The 18,836-nt window shown below is 37.0% G+C and overlaps 1 protein-coding gene across 1 annotated transcript in view; it reads right to left on the minus strand.

Annotated features, from left to right (window-relative positions):
• CHSY3 (chondroitin sulfate synthase 3) overlaps nt 1-18,836 on the minus strand; it is a 276,544-nt gene that overhangs the window by 187,197 nt on the left and 70,511 nt on the right. The window lies entirely within an intron of this gene.

Below are 18,836 nucleotides of genomic sequence, written 5' to 3' on the forward strand. Positions count from 1 at the left end.
AGGTCACTCTAACCACACTAACCCCCACCAGGAACCATAGTATATGGCTCTTTTAAAGCCATGTGCCCATCCATGGGGCTTCCCAGGTGGTACTAGCGGTAAAGAACCCAGCTGCCAATGCAGAAGACATAAGAGACTCGGGTTTGGTCCCTGGGTTCGGAAGATCCCCTGGAGGAGGGCATGGCAACCCACTCTAGTATTCTTACCTGGAGAATCCCATGGACAGAGGAGCCCGGTGAGCTACAGTTCACAGGGTTGCAAAGAGTTGGACATGACTGAAACGACTCAGCAGGCATGCAGGCCCATCCAAAGGAAACGAAGACATCACACATCCCCTTTACATACCAGCAAAGTTGATTATCACATGGCATGTTCCTTATGAAAAACTCATGACCTGAGTAATCATGCTGCTAACCACGTTACAGTTTTGAAAACAACAACCTGGACTGTCATGGACCTCCCATCTGGAGTCCTAATAATTCAATGGGCAACGATCCCATAACAACATCAGAAAGCAGGGCACGGCTTCTCACAATACACACAGCTGAGATCAGTTGATACAGGACAGCTTAGACCAAATCAGTTTGAGTAGGAAGTTATCTGAGACATCCAGATAACATTCCTGTGCAAAGGGACAAGAGGAAACTGAGACTGGACACAGGAAATTTAGACAAAGAGGAATCAGAAACAGTAATTCAAAAACAAAGAAATGAAAGTGTTTATAAAACAATTTGGGAGCACATCAGTTACACTGGAAAGGTGGCTATGTATTAATAAAAAATAAAAAAAAAACCTACCAAGAGAGAAAGAAAGAAGGAAGGGAGGGAGGAAGGGAGGGAAGGGAGAGAGAAAGAGATAGAGAAAGAAAGAAGGAAAACACAATATATGTCAAGGTTCCAACTATTAAAATTTGTCTCTTTAGACTCTAATCTGCTCTCAGGGGCCCCTGCATTACAGTATGAGGCTCAGGATTGTCTGAAAATGACTCTGAGAATATCCTGGCTGCTTAGACACTGAGTTGGCTGTGATGGGAGTTCCCCTGTCTCCTGACAGGAGGGACCAGGCGGCTCAGCTTCCCATGACTTGTCTCTACTACAGAGAGAATTGGAATATCTTAGAGGATGAAACGTCTGCAACACAGGGCGGCTGGCATTTCCAGATTTTTAAACGGCTGGTATCCTAAATTCAGGCTCCCTGGCACCCATCAGCCTGTGTATCCTCCTCTAAACAATGTCCCCAGAAGCACCCAGCCTTGACACATTTCTCTATGGAAAGCAAAAGCAGAGACATCACTTTGCCAACAAAGGTCCGTATAGTCAAAGCTACGGTCTTTCCAGTAATCAGGTACAGATGTGAGAGGTGGACCATAAAGAAGGCTGAGCACCGAAGAATTGATGCTTTAGAACTGTGGTACTGGAGAAGACTCTTCAGAGTCCTGTGGACTGTAAGGAGATAAAACCCATCAATCCGAAAGGAAATCAACCCTGAATATTCACAGGAAGGCCTGATGCTGAAACTCCAATACTCTGGCCACTGATGCAAAGAGCCAACTCATTGGAAAGGACCCTGATACTGGGAAAGACTGATGGCAGGAGCAGAAGAGGGTGACGGAGGGTGAGATGGTTGGATGGCATCATCAACTCAATGGACGTGAGTTTGAGCAAACTTCAGGACGTAGTAAAGGACAGGGAAGCTGGGCGTGTTGCAGTCCCTGAGGTCTTAAAGAGAAAGACATGACTGAGTGACTGAACAACAACAACAAACAGGAGGAAGCGAGGGCCCCGCACTTGCTCTTCTCTTGTTGATCCCTGACTAGGGATACCGTCTCGATAAAGTCTATCCCCTGACTACGAAGGCTTTGTAGAATTTGTCCTGAACCCTGGGCTATAAAAGGCAGAGACCCATAATGGTTCTCTTAAGAGACAACAGTTAAGAGACATAGAAGGAAACCACCTTGCCCTACCTTCATATATAGGCAATAGAATGTCATCTTTCATTGCTATTAAGTCATGGGTTAAAAAGAATAGAACAAGAGTATAGAGAGTAATTCAAATGTAAATATGAGGATTGGCTTACACATCAATAACATAAAGGCAACACGGCAGAATTTTAACTGTTTGAGCTACCTTTTTTTTTGGGGGGGGGCCCTTTTTGGTTTACATAGGATTATGGCTGTGTGGGTTAAATCTTTGTCAGTTGCAGGCATACAGACATTTGTAGTCCCCTAACCGAAAAACACAGAAAGCTATTGGTCAGTGCATATTCAGAGATGATATTTTTTACGTGCATGCTGCTGCTGCTAAGCCACTTCAGTCGTGTCCAACTCTGTGTGACCCCATAGACGGCGGCCCACCAGGCTCTGCCGTCCCTGGGATTCTCCAGGCAAGAAAACTGGAGTGGGTTGCCATTTCCTTCTCCAATGCATGGAAAGGAAAAGTGAAAGTGAAGTCGCTCAGCTGTGTCCGACTCTTAGCAACACCATGGACTGCAGCCCACCAGGCTCCTCCGTCCATGGGATTTTCCAGGCAAGAGTACTGGAGTGGGTTGCCAGTGACTTCTCCGTTTTATGAGCATAAGGATCTTTTAAAAATAATATGCTATTAATTTTTATGAAATCACTATGGAAAACAGCTAATACACAAGTTTTTAAATTACTCTATACCTATTACCCTACCCTCTTACTAGAAGAAACACATCAATTCTCACAGAATGTTCACTTAGTACTCTTCTTGTGGAACAAAGGAAGGAGGTAAAGACATACTCAGTGAGGTCCTGTTTATCTTGGTTCCCATCCCAGGCCCTTCACTGGACCCTCGTACACATCTCTGCCACAGGCACAAGAGGACATTGCCTAATGTGTTATTGTCAACATCTCCATCATTTGGCAATTTCTTCAGTGGCCCACTTACCGAATGTCTTTAAAGGAAAAAGGAGAATTAAAAAAAAATGAATTCCAACGAAACCCTAAGTCTAAAATGTTTTGAATCAAGACTATTTCTCAGATAGCCTTTTCTTTGCTGTAAAAATGAATTCAACCTCCAAGGAAACTGAGGGTTGAGAGGTGGAGCCCTTTGCCTAAATTTTAAGCACACACATCAAAAAGAACCCCAGAAGTGTGCCTTGCTTTTACTATAGTCTGTAAAATAACTGTCAGGCTGTAGGTCACTTAGTTTGGGGAGGAAGAGCAGGAGGGGGGGAGGGTGACAGGGAATATGAATACATAATGAATACAATGAATATATAATTAAAAGGTAGTAGGCATAATACATCTGAATATAAATCCATGTTAGAAAGATCTTTTAAACTAGCAGAAATAATGTGAATTTTTAAAATCAAGTATAAGTTTTGGTTGACTTGAAATTTAAAATCAGAGATAATTCTAGTCATTAACTCTTAAATTACAGACAGGCAAATAAAGATTATGCATCCTCACTCTATTTACCTAGTTATTTGGACCTGTTAGTAAAAGTGTTATTTTATAGTGCAGACTTTCAAAAGTTTACATCAAAATCCTAAGATGCTTTTAAACCTTAGTTTCCATCTCTTAAGATGGAAAAAGAGATTTTTTCCAGGAAGCATGCCCTTATCTCTCCCAAAAAGCAACGGAAGGTAAAATATTTATTATTCTTCATCATTATCTTAGAAAACTAAGTGTCTCTTCTTTTAAAAAGTCATGAGTTCTTTGAATACAGTGATCATCTTTATGAAAAATATTTTTCACCACTATTCAAAGTTAGCTGCTAGTGAGACATAATGCTGAAATTCATCACAAATTTCTTGGCAGGCGAAAGATTTTAGGTTTCTGAATGAACAAAGTGATTCTGTGTAAGAGAGAAATGACAACAAAATAAGCCACAGCCTTACAAAAACCAGTAGCTCTTAGAGCAAATATGAAATGATTTCAAATATAGTTTTCAAAGATTTGTACTGACATAAACTGGATTGAGGATAATTTTTTTTTCTTTTTAAAGATACATTTATATGCCAATGAGACTTGAGCCTGTGATAAATAGACACTCTGAACATACTCACATACTTGAGGTTAATGAATTATGTTATTACTTATTACCTCCCTCCTTTATTCCCTCAACAAACATTTCCATAGAGACTCTTAATAGTAGGCAGGCGCTATTTTATGTGATAGGCACGACAGGGAGTTGCAAAAAGACAGTGCCTGACCTTGTAGGGTTTATAGTCCAACAAGCAAGACAGAAATTAGATGAATAATCAGAAAAGATGGAATATACTATGCTAAGTGCTATTAATGGGTGCCTTGAGAGACCACTGAGAAGGGGATATCAGAGCAGATACCTTAGAAAAATTTAATACCTATGTATTTTTAAAAATCGTTCATGAAGAATATTATAGAAACTTTTTAAAAGGCCAACAACGAACTGAAAAAATAATTTTGCCACATATGGCAAAGGACCAGTTTTCTTACCGAATGAAGGGTTCCTACAAATGAGTAAGAAAAGCCTCTTACATAATTAAAAAATGCAAGTTAAAACAGCTGAAGAGGGACCTGCCACTTCTCACTAGTCAGACTAACAAAATTCAAAAAGACTGATCATAAACAATATTGGTGAGTAGCTGGCATGAAAGGTGCTTTCAGAAGAAACTCATGGAAGGAACATAAATTGTGGCAACTGACTTGCAATAAAATTTGGCAAGGTCTATTATCACTGAGAAAGCACATATCCTTTGACCTAACATTTTGCTTCAAAAATTCACCCAGTAGATATATTTAAATGTGTATATAAAAGTATTTTAGTAACACTTCAGCATTGTTTTTAAAGCAAAGGCTAAAACTATCTTAATGTTCGTTTACAGACTGAATCAATAAATGAAATTATGTCCACACAATGAAACACCTCACAGTTGGTTTTTAAAAAGAAGTAAATCCTCGTGTAGTAGTCTAGTAACATCTTAAAGATGCATACTTTTAAGTGGGGAAAAATAACCAACGGTTATAACAGTGAATGTAGTATTCATTCATTCACACACGTTGATGCTGGCATAAGAGTTAAAAATGTTTCCAAATATTTTACTGTTAAGTTACTGCAAATCAAATACTTGATCATTTCTGGGCATGAAGCCAAAGGGTCTGAGGTGGCAAAGAGACTTTCATGTCATTGTACAGTTACTGTTTGACTTTTTAAATCCATGCACGGATATGAATTTTTATGGAAAAAAAGCTAGCTTAAGAAAAATCAATTTAAACAAGGAGGAGTACTGCCCCTAGAACTTTATTGTCTGAGAGAAGATGAGATGGGTGTTATATATTCGTCATATATATAGCATATGTTTTCAAATAACTGATTTTACAATGTAAGTGCAAACGGTGGTCTGGTTTTCTTTAACTTGTTCTTTTTTTTTTTAAGTCATCCTCAAGAGTGAAACAAAAGAGCTATAAATTCTTAAATATGCTTTGAGTCATCTGAGAAATGCATCCATTGGCGGACTTCAAACATCAGAAGTTCATGCAAAGACGATTCAAGAAAGAGAAACGAACAAACATTTACAGGGGCATGGTTATGAGCCAGGCATTGGCACGTCACATAGTTTCATTCATTAGTTCAAAAAACTCATAAATTCAGCAGCTGTGCTTTGCACTAGGGATATTGAAAACACGTCATATAAGAGCTGTACTCTTATTAGTCTTTGAGTATGGAGGGGAAACACCATAAACAAGGAAATAAGACGGTTACAGACAGGATAAATGCTATAGAGAAAAGTAAAGCCAATGATATAAGAACATGTGTGTGCATGTGTGAGCGTGTGTGTGCATCGGGGAGGGCAGACCTCAGGACTTCTATGTGTTTGTCATTAAGATAATAAGAAATTCTTTGAAACGCCCAATCTGGTTCAGAAGTCTTCTTCTTCAGAAACTTGACCACATGAAATTCATCTATAATGTTCATCGAGACAGGACCTGGCTGTGTACTTTTAAGACAAGATCTAAAAATGAACGAGGAAATCAAATTTAAAAATCCAGTATGCTAGTTGGGAGACAGAAACTGTTGCTGGCATTTAGTTCTACAACATTTTAAAATGTAGGAAGATGTAAGTAAACACATCCCACATATCCAAACAACTCCAGGGTTGTAAGAGGCAAAACCACCATCCGGTCCCACTGGCTTCTTGTACAGTTTGTTAAGACATTCACAGATGGTGTCTGAAATAACACAGCCTCTCAAAAGATCTTAGGAGCAAACTATCCCATCAGCTCTAGAGAGGTGACAAAGAAACTGGGCTACACTGAGTGATCAATGACATCAGCTTTGAGAGTTAGCCTCCAATGTGACCTAAAATATTAATATGGATAATAATAACAACATTTAATCATAATAACAACAGTTACCATGGTTAAGAACTTCCCAGATACAAAATCATTTAAATAGAAATTACTCTGACAAGGATTATTACTTTCTTTTTAAGACGGGAAAACTGAGTCTTGAGGAAATTTAGTATCTTTCTCAAAACAAGGTGGTGAACAAAAGACAGACCAGGTCTTGAAATGAGGTCTGGTTGGTTCCAAGCCCTGTGCTCTTTATCTGTAAGTTGAGAGAGGGATGGGAGGTGAAAGGAAGCAAGCAGAGAGAAAGAAGAAACAAAAGAAAAACAAAAAAAGAAACGAAATGCCCAAACACATAAATCCAGGGTTTTCTGACATGTGAATTGAGAGGGGGTTATTGAATGCAATGGAAATCTCTTAGTGCGTATTCACTTACTAAAAGGAATAAAGGCAACCTCTATGAACATGTACTACGTTTTTTAACATATACAAATGCTATGGAACCAGATCATTCTTACAAGACAGAATGTAGTGGATATCAGATGCTACAGTCATAATGAATGACTAAAACTAGAATCCTGATTCCAATACATATTAGTTGCAACATAAACTTTAGCAAGTCAGTTCAACTTTCTGAGCTCAATTTTCTAATCTGAAGCACCATATACTAGTACCCACTTCTTATACTTGGGGTGAAAATTAAGTGGTAATATTTATAAGGCATTTAGGACAGTCTGAGTGTCAGAACACTGAAGAAAAGTTTGCTTTTCAAAACACTGAAAACAGTGAACTCCAAAATTCAAATATACTGAACAAACCTTTGTTGTTAACTTATCTCTAATAATAGTAATAAAGAATATGTGTGGGAATTAAACATAGAACTATAGATTTAGGGCACAATTTGACATAACATGGCATGACTGGGGATTTGCTAGGAAATTGCTACAAATAGACCAGCATGCTGCAATTAGAAATGACTTGGTTCTTTTGAACAAAACCTTTAGGCAGATCAGAGATTGAAAAGCCAAAGCCACAAAGGGTAAAAGTGACTACAAACAGTCACTCCAGCTATAAAACACAGGAGTGACTGATGGGACAGGACTCCTGATCGCAATCTATCTATTTTGCTTTTGATACTGCCAATAACAAACATCAAGAATGCTTTCCTGCATTTTTGGCTGGATGATATAAAAATACATTTCCTTTGAAAATCTAAAGACTATGAAATGTATTCAACAACTCAAGGTAGTCTTTATGTTCCGAAGAGTGCCAATTATTTCCATTCTGTATCTTATCTTGTACTTGTAGTTTACTTCATCTTCTTTTCATAATTAAAAATAGCAGTAACTCAGTGATTTCCTGTTTCTGAAGTTTACATAAAAGCAAATGTTATTAAAAAAGAAATGTGAGTAGGAGAGATATTCTTATTCCTTCTGAAAACCATATTGGCTTAATCAAGGAAATCATTTAGTTGTGAGGCCAAGGTAATGTACTATTGAACTCTAGTCAGATTTTAATCTGCTTTTATTGTTGTTGTGCCTGAAAGATAAACAAACAAAAAAAAAGTATGTGTCTTAGCAAAAGCGTGTAAGAGTCTGGAAGAGAAGGCTTACAGGTCGTCAGTTTCAGCAAGCTGACTTACATCATCACACGGCTGGTTTGAACTGCTAAAGGAGCACCCAGAAAAGAAGACTTCAGAGGAAAACTACAAAACAATTAATACATGAGACTCTCTTCATCCACGATTGTCTGTATCCAGTGTTCCTCAGACAGAATTAAATGGAGAACAAAGAGTAGCGTGTACTATAAGATGGGTCTATCCATACACTCTAAATAGAGAGGGCACTTACCACAATGCAGCTACCTAGCGAACTGCAAGAGGCAACTTTATCTCTGCTAAAAATCCCAGGGACAACACTGTTCCTTGGATTCTTTTTTAATCTAAGGGCTAAGGGTTACCTACCTTCCTGATTTCCAATCCAGAACAAGACTCTTCCCCTTCCCCTCTCCCCTTCCTTCTCTGCTTTCTACTCCTTCTTCCAGTGACAGACTACCCATGCAAGCATGTTTTTGCATTACCCATGGCTGCTTCAAAGTTACATTACTTATAGAGTCTGAACTTCATGGCTGTAGCAATAGCAACACAATTGATTTCATTATGGCAGAAATTGGTTAAGACTTGACTTTTTAAAAAACTTGGAAGATTGTCGATTGGCTCTCAATGCCTCATCTATTGTTACCTTTATTACTGTTACATTATCTAAGGAACAAAATCTCAAACACATCAGCACTATCATTATTTTGTAATAAGAACACAAAGGGTAATTAATGTATGTTGAAATTTCATACTTGAGATGCCAAGCATACACTGGTATAAAAGCCAGAAATCTCAAGGTCATCCTGATTCCATCTATACTCTTCCTTTCCACTTTGAATTTGTCTTCAAATCTTTTATCTCTACCTTGTAAATGTTTTTCAGATGTCCAAGCTGACATCGTCTCTCACATGGATACCACTACAAAACCCTTAATTTGTCTCAAGCTCCAGACAGTTCTTTCTTCCAATTAACTCCTCACCTGCCACTAGATGTTTTCCTAAGAACAAATACAATGATGCTATTGCTCAACTTACTTACTTTAGTCACCATCGCTGTAATTATACAGAGATGCGCAACCTGTCAGTCCTTTCTCACGTAACTCACCCCTAATGAGTTCACTTGGTGTCCCTCCGTGATCTTTAACCTTGGTGTTCCACCTGTCTGAAATGCCTTTCCTGGCATCCTTAAACCTGATAACAATAACCTCTCCACTAGGTCTTATTTAGGTGTGGTCTCCTTGGGAAGGTCATGTTATACATCGTGTGCCATTTCTCTGCATAATCCCAGCCCTCTGATGTCTCGCTATGGTGCCTTTGTCAATCAAAATATAGTCACGTTATTGTTTCTCTACTGTTCTTACTCTACTGTTAACATCTTAATCGCTGGGACTATGGGCTTTTTGTTATTCATTCTGTTGTTCTCATATCCTAACCAAGAGAAGGTGCTCAGTAAGTTATTACTAAATGAATTCATGAAGGAAAAACTGAGTCCAGATATAAATGAATATAAGTGAAAACCACTACTGCATAATCAATGGAGTTTGATTAGATTAATCCAACTTCAATGGAAAAGAGACTGGCATAATATTTCTAATACTAAGTCAGTTACAACCAGATAGTAAAGATTAAGGTCTCTAAAATCAAAAGTCTGAGTTGAAAACATATTACCTTCCCATCTTCAAACATACACATTGCTTCATATTACATTTCTATTTGGCCAAGAGGTAAATATTCTGAATCCAATCATACTTTAGACTAGCTGATAGAAAGGCCACAGGATGAGAAAGCAGTGGGTGAGTGCAGGTGTGTACACACACACACAAGTGTACACACACCAACTCAGCCCCTATTCCTGCTGTTTCCCAGCTTCTTGACTTGTAGAAAATCACTAAGCGTCCCTAAGACAATTTCATTTAGATTTTTAAAAAATATTTTCTAATCATGTCCTTCAACGAATTTGAGGTTTCCTGCCAGAAATCTTCAGACATTCTTTCACACAATAATAATTTTGTGTTTTTGTTTTAAAAAAATTAGATCTTCAAGTACACTTTCTTTTCTTTATACACTGGGCAACTCTTTGTGTCCATGATAAGTTAATTGATGAAGAGTCTCAAAAGGTGGAAGATAATAATTTTGCAAGTTGATCATATACTAAGCAAAATTTTAGACAAGGAGTCAGTAGACTATGACTTCTGGACTGCCTCTTTTGGTAAATACATTTTCACTGCAACATACTCACATTCATTTATTTATGGATAATCTATTTATTTATGGATAATCTATGATGCTTGCACATCAGAACAGTGGAGCTGAGGAGGTGCACGAGCCTGAAATGTTTACTATCTCTTCTTTTGCAGGAAAGTTTGCTGAATCCTGCTCAAGGATCTTTACCTATATTGAGTCACTGAATCACAAAAACAATACTATAAAGTTGGCACCATGATTATTCCCATTTTATGGATGATAAACTGAGGCACCAAAAAATTAAGTAATTTGTCCAAAGTCACAAAGTTAGCAAGTGGCAGAGCTGAGACAATGGCACTTTTTTAACCACTGCCTGTCAAGTTAATATAAAGAATCTAAGCAAAGAACACTACTCAAAATCACTTTTCTTGACTGTTGCTTTCTCTCTATACTATTTTCCACTACAACACATCAATTTTACAAAACCTGACGTAAGAGAGAAAAGAGTTTGTATCTGCAAACTGGGAAACCTAGTTGTCAGAGTGTTTGTAATCCAAGTTAACTTGATTCACTTTAATGGTTTGCTAGTTTTAAAATCGGAGAAGGCAATGGCACCCCACTCCAGTACTCTTGCCTGGAAAACCCCATGGGTGGAGGAGCCCGGTAGGCTGCAGACCCATGGGGTCGCTAGGAGTCGGACATGACTGAGCGACTTTACTTTCACTTTTCCCTTTCATACACTGGAGAAGGAAATGGCAACCCACTCCAGTATTCTTGCCTGGAGAATCCCAGGGACGGCGGAGCCTGGTGGGCTGCCGTCTATGGGGTTGCACAGAGTCGGACACGACTGAAGCGACTTAGCAGTTAGCAGCAGCAGCAGTTTTAAAATTAATAACTGCTTTCTAAATCATGAATAGTTCTGTACATATCTCATAAACAGTAATTATTTATATAAAACATATAGCAGTTTTCTTCAGAGTCATGCTATTTGTTATGAAATCCAGTAAAATCTGTGAGGAAGTAATCGGTAAGCTTGATGCTTTCTTCTTTCAATGATACACTTTTTGGGAGTGGCTTCTAAAGTATGAAGCTTTGGGGCCAAATTGTTAGAAAGTATCAGGATTACCAAAGATTTCAAGCAGATTTTATTGTATTTCAAAATCTCTTAATGTGCACTTCCTTTTGTTTGGAGGCTTCCCTCACTGGAATGCAGCTCTGTGAAGTAGTACAGCCAGTAATGAAACATTTCAGGCAGAAATGTTCCAAATTGCCCTTCCAGGAGGTATGCCCCTTGGATGACACTGGTACAGAAGAACAGTTTGTAAAGTCCTCCCAGCTTTAAATTCTATAGCAGCATTTACATACTTTCACATTTTCAAAAGTCTTAATGAGTAATTAAAATAATGTAATTATTGCCAAGATCAGAATTCTCTCTTGAGAAGTAAGTATCTCCAAATGGCTAAATCTTCAACTTTAGCCAAATGATTTCATAAAAGTTAACTGATACACAAGTGACACTTCTAGTAGAAAATATATAATGTATTCATTCATTCAGTAACATTGAGTGTTTACAATGTGACAGGTTCTGTTCTAGATGTTGGAGATATAGCAGTGAACAAAACTAATAAAAATTTCTGCTGAGTCATCCTTAAAGTTTATCGTAATTATACTCTAAACTAGCTGTAAATAAAAATGTTGCTCTGGATTTTAAAGGAAAATGAAACAAATATAGCAAATATGCATTTTTCTCTTTCAAAATCAAAATATGAAGAGGAGTAAAATAGCGTTATTATTTGTACAGTTGGTATAAGACAGTAACTGCTAACAGATACTGCTTTTCATTCTGGCTTTATATGCATTATTTGCTAGATTCTTCCTTTGAAACTTTTATACATGTTCTTAAAACGCTAATATTTAACTTTTTTCCTCTTGTCAGAAAAGGACTCTTTCAAGTCAAAGTTATAGCTTTGGAGAGTAAATGGAAAGATGATAATTTTTGCCCAACACCATGAAAGGAGAGTCAGCAACCAGACCATTACTTATATGCTGAGATTATAGACACACTCTGAGGATAGAGCAGGCAAAGCATGACACAAGGCGATACAGGAAATGCAGAGCCCATTGCTGTCCATCCTCTTTCTAAAACACAGTCAACCCTCCAGTCTTCTATATCTGCAGGTTCCACAACCACAGATTCAACCAAACATGGATCGAAAGTATTGGGAAAAAAAATACAGAAAGTTCCAAAAAGCAAAACTGGAATTATCTGGCAACTATTCACATAACATTTACATTGTATTAGGTATCATATGTAATCCAGAGGTGGTTTTGAGAGGGTCTACATAGGTTTGCCAGTTACATAGGGACTTGAACATCCACTCATTTTGGTATCTGCGAGGGTTCTGGAACCAATGCCCTGCAAGGACACTGAGGGATAATGGTATATGAATTCATGTACTCTGAAACAGCAGAGGCCAACAGTGACTAACAACAACACAGAAAAAGAATACTTCTAGACAATACTATGAAAGTGAATGGATTTCCCTGACGGCTCAAATGGTAAAGAATCTGCCTGCAACGCAGGAGACCAGGGTTCGATCCATGGGTCAGGAAGATACCCTGGAGAAAGGAATGGCAACCCAGTATTCCTGCCTGGAGAATTCCATGGACAGCGGACCCTGGAGGGCTACAGTCATGAAAGGGAACGGGGCCTCATGGAAACCCTTACCACTGCCTGATTCTCAAACATTATTTAAAAATAGGTCTGCTTCTGAAAGCCATCTTGTAAGGAAGGTAATGGAAAATAATGATAATCTTTTAGATGAATATTAAAGTAAGCCTTCCATCAGTAATGTTTTCATCCCCTGTACTCCTCTCCTGAATGAGGGAAAAGGATTAAAAGAATCAAAGAGATTTAGACTCACTTACACGTAAAATGGCTGTGGTGTTATTACTCATCCAAATTCAGGAAACAATATGCCATTATCAGGAGAGTACATGTCCCTGGACAAGAACAGTAACCTGTTTTTAGCCCTGAATCCAAATGTCATTTTGAAGCAAATGTCATCCTGTGTCTCTAAATGTTTTATAAAATTTTATTGCACTTCCTGGTTCACTAAAACACACACAGAGATTATTTAAAAAAAAAAATCAAACTGCTAATTATAAACTATAGCACAAGTATAAAGGGAAGACATTTGAGAATGATCTGAAACAGGAAGTTATGACATCTTCCAGTTCAGTTCAGTCGCTCAGTTGTGTCCGACTCTTTGCGACCCTATGAACCACAGCACGCCAGGCCTCCCTGTCCATCACCAACCCCCGGAGTTTACCCAAACTCATGTCCATTGAGTCGGTGATGCCATCCAACCATCTCATCCTCCGTCGTCCCCTTCTCCTTCTGCCTTCAATCTTTCCCGGCATCAGGTTCTTTTCCAATGAGTCATCACTTCGCGTCAGGTGGCCAAAATATTGGAGTTTCAGCTTCAACATCAGTCCTTCCAAAGAACACCCAGGACTGATCTCCTTTAGGATGGACTGGTTGGATTTCCTTGCAGTCCAAGGGACTCTCAAGAGTCTTCTCCAACACCACAGTTCAAAAGCATCAATTTTTCGGTGCTCAGCTTTCTTCACAGTCCAACTCTCACATCCATACACGACCACTGGAAAAACCATAGCCTTGACTAGACGGACCTTTGTTGACAAGGTAACATCTCTGCTTTTTAGTATGCTGTCTAGGTTGGTCATACCTTTCTTCCAAGGAGTAAGCGTCTTTTAATTTCATGGCTGCAATCACCATCAGCAGTGATTTTGGAGCCCAAAAATGCAAAGTCTGACACTGTTTCCACTGTTACCCCATCTATTTCCCATGAAGTGATGGGACCAGATGCCATGATCTTAGTTTTCTGAATGTTGAGCTTTAAGCCAACTTTTTCACTCTCCTCTTTCACTTCCAGCAAGAGGCTCTTTAGTTCTTCTTCACTTTCTGCCATAAGGGTGGTATCATCTGCATATCGGAGGTTATTGATATTTCTCCTGGCAATCTTGATTCTAGCTTGTGCTTCTTCCAGCCCAGCGTTCCTCATGATGTACTCTGCATATAAGTTAAATAAGCAGGGTGACAATATACAGCCTTGATGTACTCCTTTTCCTATTTGGAACCAGTCTGTTGTTCCATGTCCAGTTCTAACTGTTGCTTCCTGACCTGCATACAGGTTTCTCAAGAGGCAGGTCAGGTGGTCTGGTATTCCCATCTCTTTCAGAATTTTCCACAGTTTATGGTGATCCACACAGTCAAAAGCTTTGGCATAGTCAAAACAGAAATAGATGTTTTTCTAGAACTCTCTTGCTCTTTTGATGATCCAGCGGATGTTGGCAATTTGATCTCTGGTTCCTCTGCCTTTTCTAAAACCAGCTTGAACATAGAAGTTCACCATTCACCTATTGCTGAAGCCTGGCTTGGAGAATTTTGAGCATTACTTTACTAGCGAGTGAGATGAGTGCAATTGTGTGGTAGTTTGAGCATTATTTGGCATTGCCTTTCTTTGGGATTGGAATCTTTAGTTGACATTAAATGACTTCAGAGCCACAGATGCAGCTACTAGAGTTAGCAACTCTTTCCACATCTTTAACAACTGAAAGTCATTTAGGTATAACTTATGGTCAACTCATATATAACGGAGAAGGCAATGGCACCCCACTCCAGTACTCTTGCCTGGAAAATCCCATGGATGGAGGAGCCTGGTAGGCCACAGTCCATGGGGTCGCTAAGAGTCGGACACAACTGAGCGACTTCACTTTCACTTTTCCCTTTCATGCACTGGAGAAGGAAATGGCAACCCACTCCAGTATTCTTGCCTGGAGAATCCTAGGGCTGGCGGAGCCTGGTGGGCTGCTGTGTATGGGGTCGCACAGAGTCGGACACGACTGAAGCGACTTAGCAGCAGCAGCATATATAACACAAATATGCTAGCTTACACATACGACCAAGACAGGAGGAGAAAAGGGAGTTAACATGGTAATCTTCTAAGCCAGGTAATAGCATTGAATCTCTAATATCTATGAATGAGATTATTACTTTCCTTGAGAAGTCATTCCTTTAAACATAAGTGATATATATCTTTGCTAGAAACTCAGTATATTTCAATTAAGACATTACCCCTCACCAAGGCTATAAGGGAACTGATATCAAGAAACATTTCCTATCACTAATTATACAGAATCTATATTAAGGTCCAATTAGTTTTTAAAAAAAAGTTTATTACAATAAAAGTATTTTATATCCACTTCACATAATAGGGACAGGATTTTACATTCTCAACATCATTAATTGGGATGCTGTTTGATATTAGTCTTGTATTAAAGAGATCCCTCTATTTTTCAAATCGCTCTACAGATAACATAAAATTGAGTCCTCTGTGTATGACCCAGAGAGCTTTATGAAAAGATAGATGAACTGAATCCCTTCCACCACAAACTGAATTCTAGAGTAGTGCATAAATCTTTATGTTTTCTGCATTCTTTATTTTAATATTTTTATTTTGTTAAACATCAAGTTCTAATACAACCAGCAAACTTTGAATAACATATACCTTTAATAAAAGCAAATTTTTAGCAATTTAAATACTTATAAGTGAAAAACATTGCTTCAGTTTTTATATCTATTTTCCAATTTCCTTTAATCAAGGAAAATTCATTAATAAGAAAATTTTTATAATTCAGAAAGTGGCAATAAACCAATCAAGCTGGTATTTAAACACTCAGCAATATATTAAGAACTAAAAGACAGTCTCAATCAAATAAAGTGTGAATGCTTCATTAGGAAGAATTCTTTAAAAATGAGGCTTCTAATGCACTTTCTAGTTAATCGTCAGGCAGACAACCCTTCTTACTTATCATACTTAATTTTTTTTTAACTAAAGTGCATTAGGATGTTTTGCTTAATATTCAGGAAATTATCATGATCATAAGTGAATCTTTACTGATGACTGAGGGTTTAGTGATAATTCAGAAGAATAATTAGGAATATAATTATCATTCTACTTTCTGAAGAGTTGTTTGGGCTGGATTCACTTCCTGGAAGCTAGATCAGGTGTTTTTCTGACTTTATTTTCCTAGCATTTTATGCATGATTTGGTCTTACATTTCATAAACTGCACTGAAATGAGTTTGTATGTACCTAAGCACCCTAAGGCAATTTTCATGGTTAGAGTATACAGTTGGTGCTCAATAAATATGTGTTGAACTCGGTCATTCACAGCCCACATCAGAGAAAACTGAAAAGACTTCATCTTTCTCAGAGATCAAAAGAATAGTTAAGCTTAATCTAAGTGTACAGAGTAGAATGTTGATATGCTTCTAAAAATGGAGCAAATAATAAACTAATTTCTTTCATAATAATTAATATATTGCATTGCTTACATTTATAATATTGACAAATATAGTTCTAGGAGGACAAGGAATACTAGGCAAAATATAGATTTAATTACAGTCTCAGTGAGTATAAATTTAAAATAATGACAATGTAGCACAGCACTAAAGGTCTCTTTAGGACTGAATGAAACCCTGAACACATAGAGATTTCGTCTTTCCATTCAGGAAACAGAGAAGAGAAGTAAGGCAAAAACACAATTTAAAATACACAAAGGGTACCCACTAAATTTTACTTTTTAACTCAGTGGATGTATAACAAGTCTTTTTCAAAGTATACCTTAAAAGTTAAATTTTTATTTTAAAAAAGAATATGCTTCCATATAGTATGAAAAGTTACAAACTGGTTAGAGATTAAAAATAAAATTCAAATCCCAACCAGAAAATTATAATGAACATTAACTATTGATAAATGCTACCATTTATTAAGCATTTATTGTATGCCAGGTACTGTGCCAATCCCTTTATCTACATTGGTTAATTTAATTCTTAAAAGTACTTTGTGAAGCAGGTACCATTTTAGCTTCTATTAGATAAGGAAGCATTAGGAAGTGAATTGAACTTCACATTTAAATCAAAAGCTAAAAGTATATACACTTCAAATCAAATTTAACTCTATTAATGTTTATAGAACTTGCTAAGTGCTGCCTCTGACACTTTGCTTTAGTTAAATTAATATAAATTTTCTAAAGCCTAGAGATGGAATGTTTAATTTACATTTGAATTTGATGAAACTACTAAAATAAATTGGAACGAGTGAATGAAAGGCACTCTATTTTATACAGTAACTGTCTCTCTCCCATTTTTTTTTTTCTAAACCATAGATCTGAATTGTTCAAAAAAAACTACACACTGGGCTAATAATACCAGATACTAATTTTGATCAAATTATATAACTGCTTTTAAGACATTATTCTATTTTCCAAAGGAGAAAAGATGATTAAAGCAATATGCTCACATCTACATGTAATAAATAGATGAAAGAGATAAACTATGTCTTTGTCTTATGTTTTAAAATATTTGTGTCTATAAAGAAAACAAAGCCAACCATTCTAGTGTAGAGGTCATCATGGTGGGGGTGGTGGTGGTGTGGGGCGGTGCTTTTATATCAGAAGAATATAGTTAAATATAGAAATACATAAAAAGAAGAATCATTGAAAACTGACTCCCTATCATATAAATGAATTAAGTATATAGTGTATTATAAAGAACCTAAAAGAAGACTTACAAAGCAAATTATAGACGATTACTAAAAGATAGTACTTACATCGGTAAAATTTAAAATATACATGGCACTCAAATTCTATTAAAAGTCAAGCAAGACTCGCACTCTAATTGAACCATTTTTTATGAACTGAACCACTGAAATACTACATAATATCATCCAGTGAAGAGTATATAAGAAACATAGATCTAAACCTTAAGTCCATTTTAATTCTCATTTATGATTTTAACTTTTTTTTTAAGATTTTTTTGATGTGGAACCATTTTTAAAGTCTTTACTGAATTTGTTACAATATTGCTTCTGTTTTTGTTTTGGTTTTTTTGGCCACAACGCATGTGGGATCTTAGCTCGCTGACCAGGGATGGAATCTGCAACTCCTGCACTGGAAGGTAAAGTCTTAACCACTGGACTGCCATGGAAGGAATTAACTTTCTAATGTAATATTTTCCATATTACTTTCTGGTTTACACTGCTTACTACTAAACTAACAATAATTTTGCTAATGACAGTGTGATACAAATGGACAATTCTGACCTCTTAGGTCAGTAAATATATAAGTAAATAAATACAGTTGTAGTTGGGAAGTTAACCATAATTTCAAGCTTAAAAAATAAATTATCAAACATAGTATTTTTTCTTCTGCCAGATAGACTTTCATATACTTAGGTAAACTAAGATAATATATAATTACTGTAGAAAATTCATAAAAGCATTCAAAAAGACAAAATACTCAGTGCTCATAGGAAAATCCCATCAGTATTATGAGCTTATCTTTAGGATGACCTGTATATATACATACATATGTTTTATAAATGAAACAATTCCAAACATGTTTTATCATGTGCTTTTTTTCTATAGCATTATCAGAAAGATCTTTCTAGGATAATGAATATAAATAACAGACAGTATACTTTTCAGTGCCTGTATCATGTTACATTTTATCAACATATCATGATTTTTTTTTACTTACACCCCAGTAATTGACATATAGACTGTTTCCAGTTTTTTCATTATTACAAATAGTGCTTCAAGAAATACTTTCATTCACATTACCCGCCAATGTGTTTTCTCCTGAAAATAAATATCAAGGAGTCAAATTGCTGGGTT

This window comes from Giraffa tippelskirchi, chromosome 6 (genome assembly GCF_054371585.1).
Source record: "Giraffa tippelskirchi isolate mGirTip1 chromosome 6, T2T-mGirTip1v1.2.pri, whole genome shotgun sequence".
Taxonomy (NCBI): domain Eukaryota; kingdom Metazoa; phylum Chordata; class Mammalia; order Artiodactyla; family Giraffidae; genus Giraffa; species Giraffa tippelskirchi.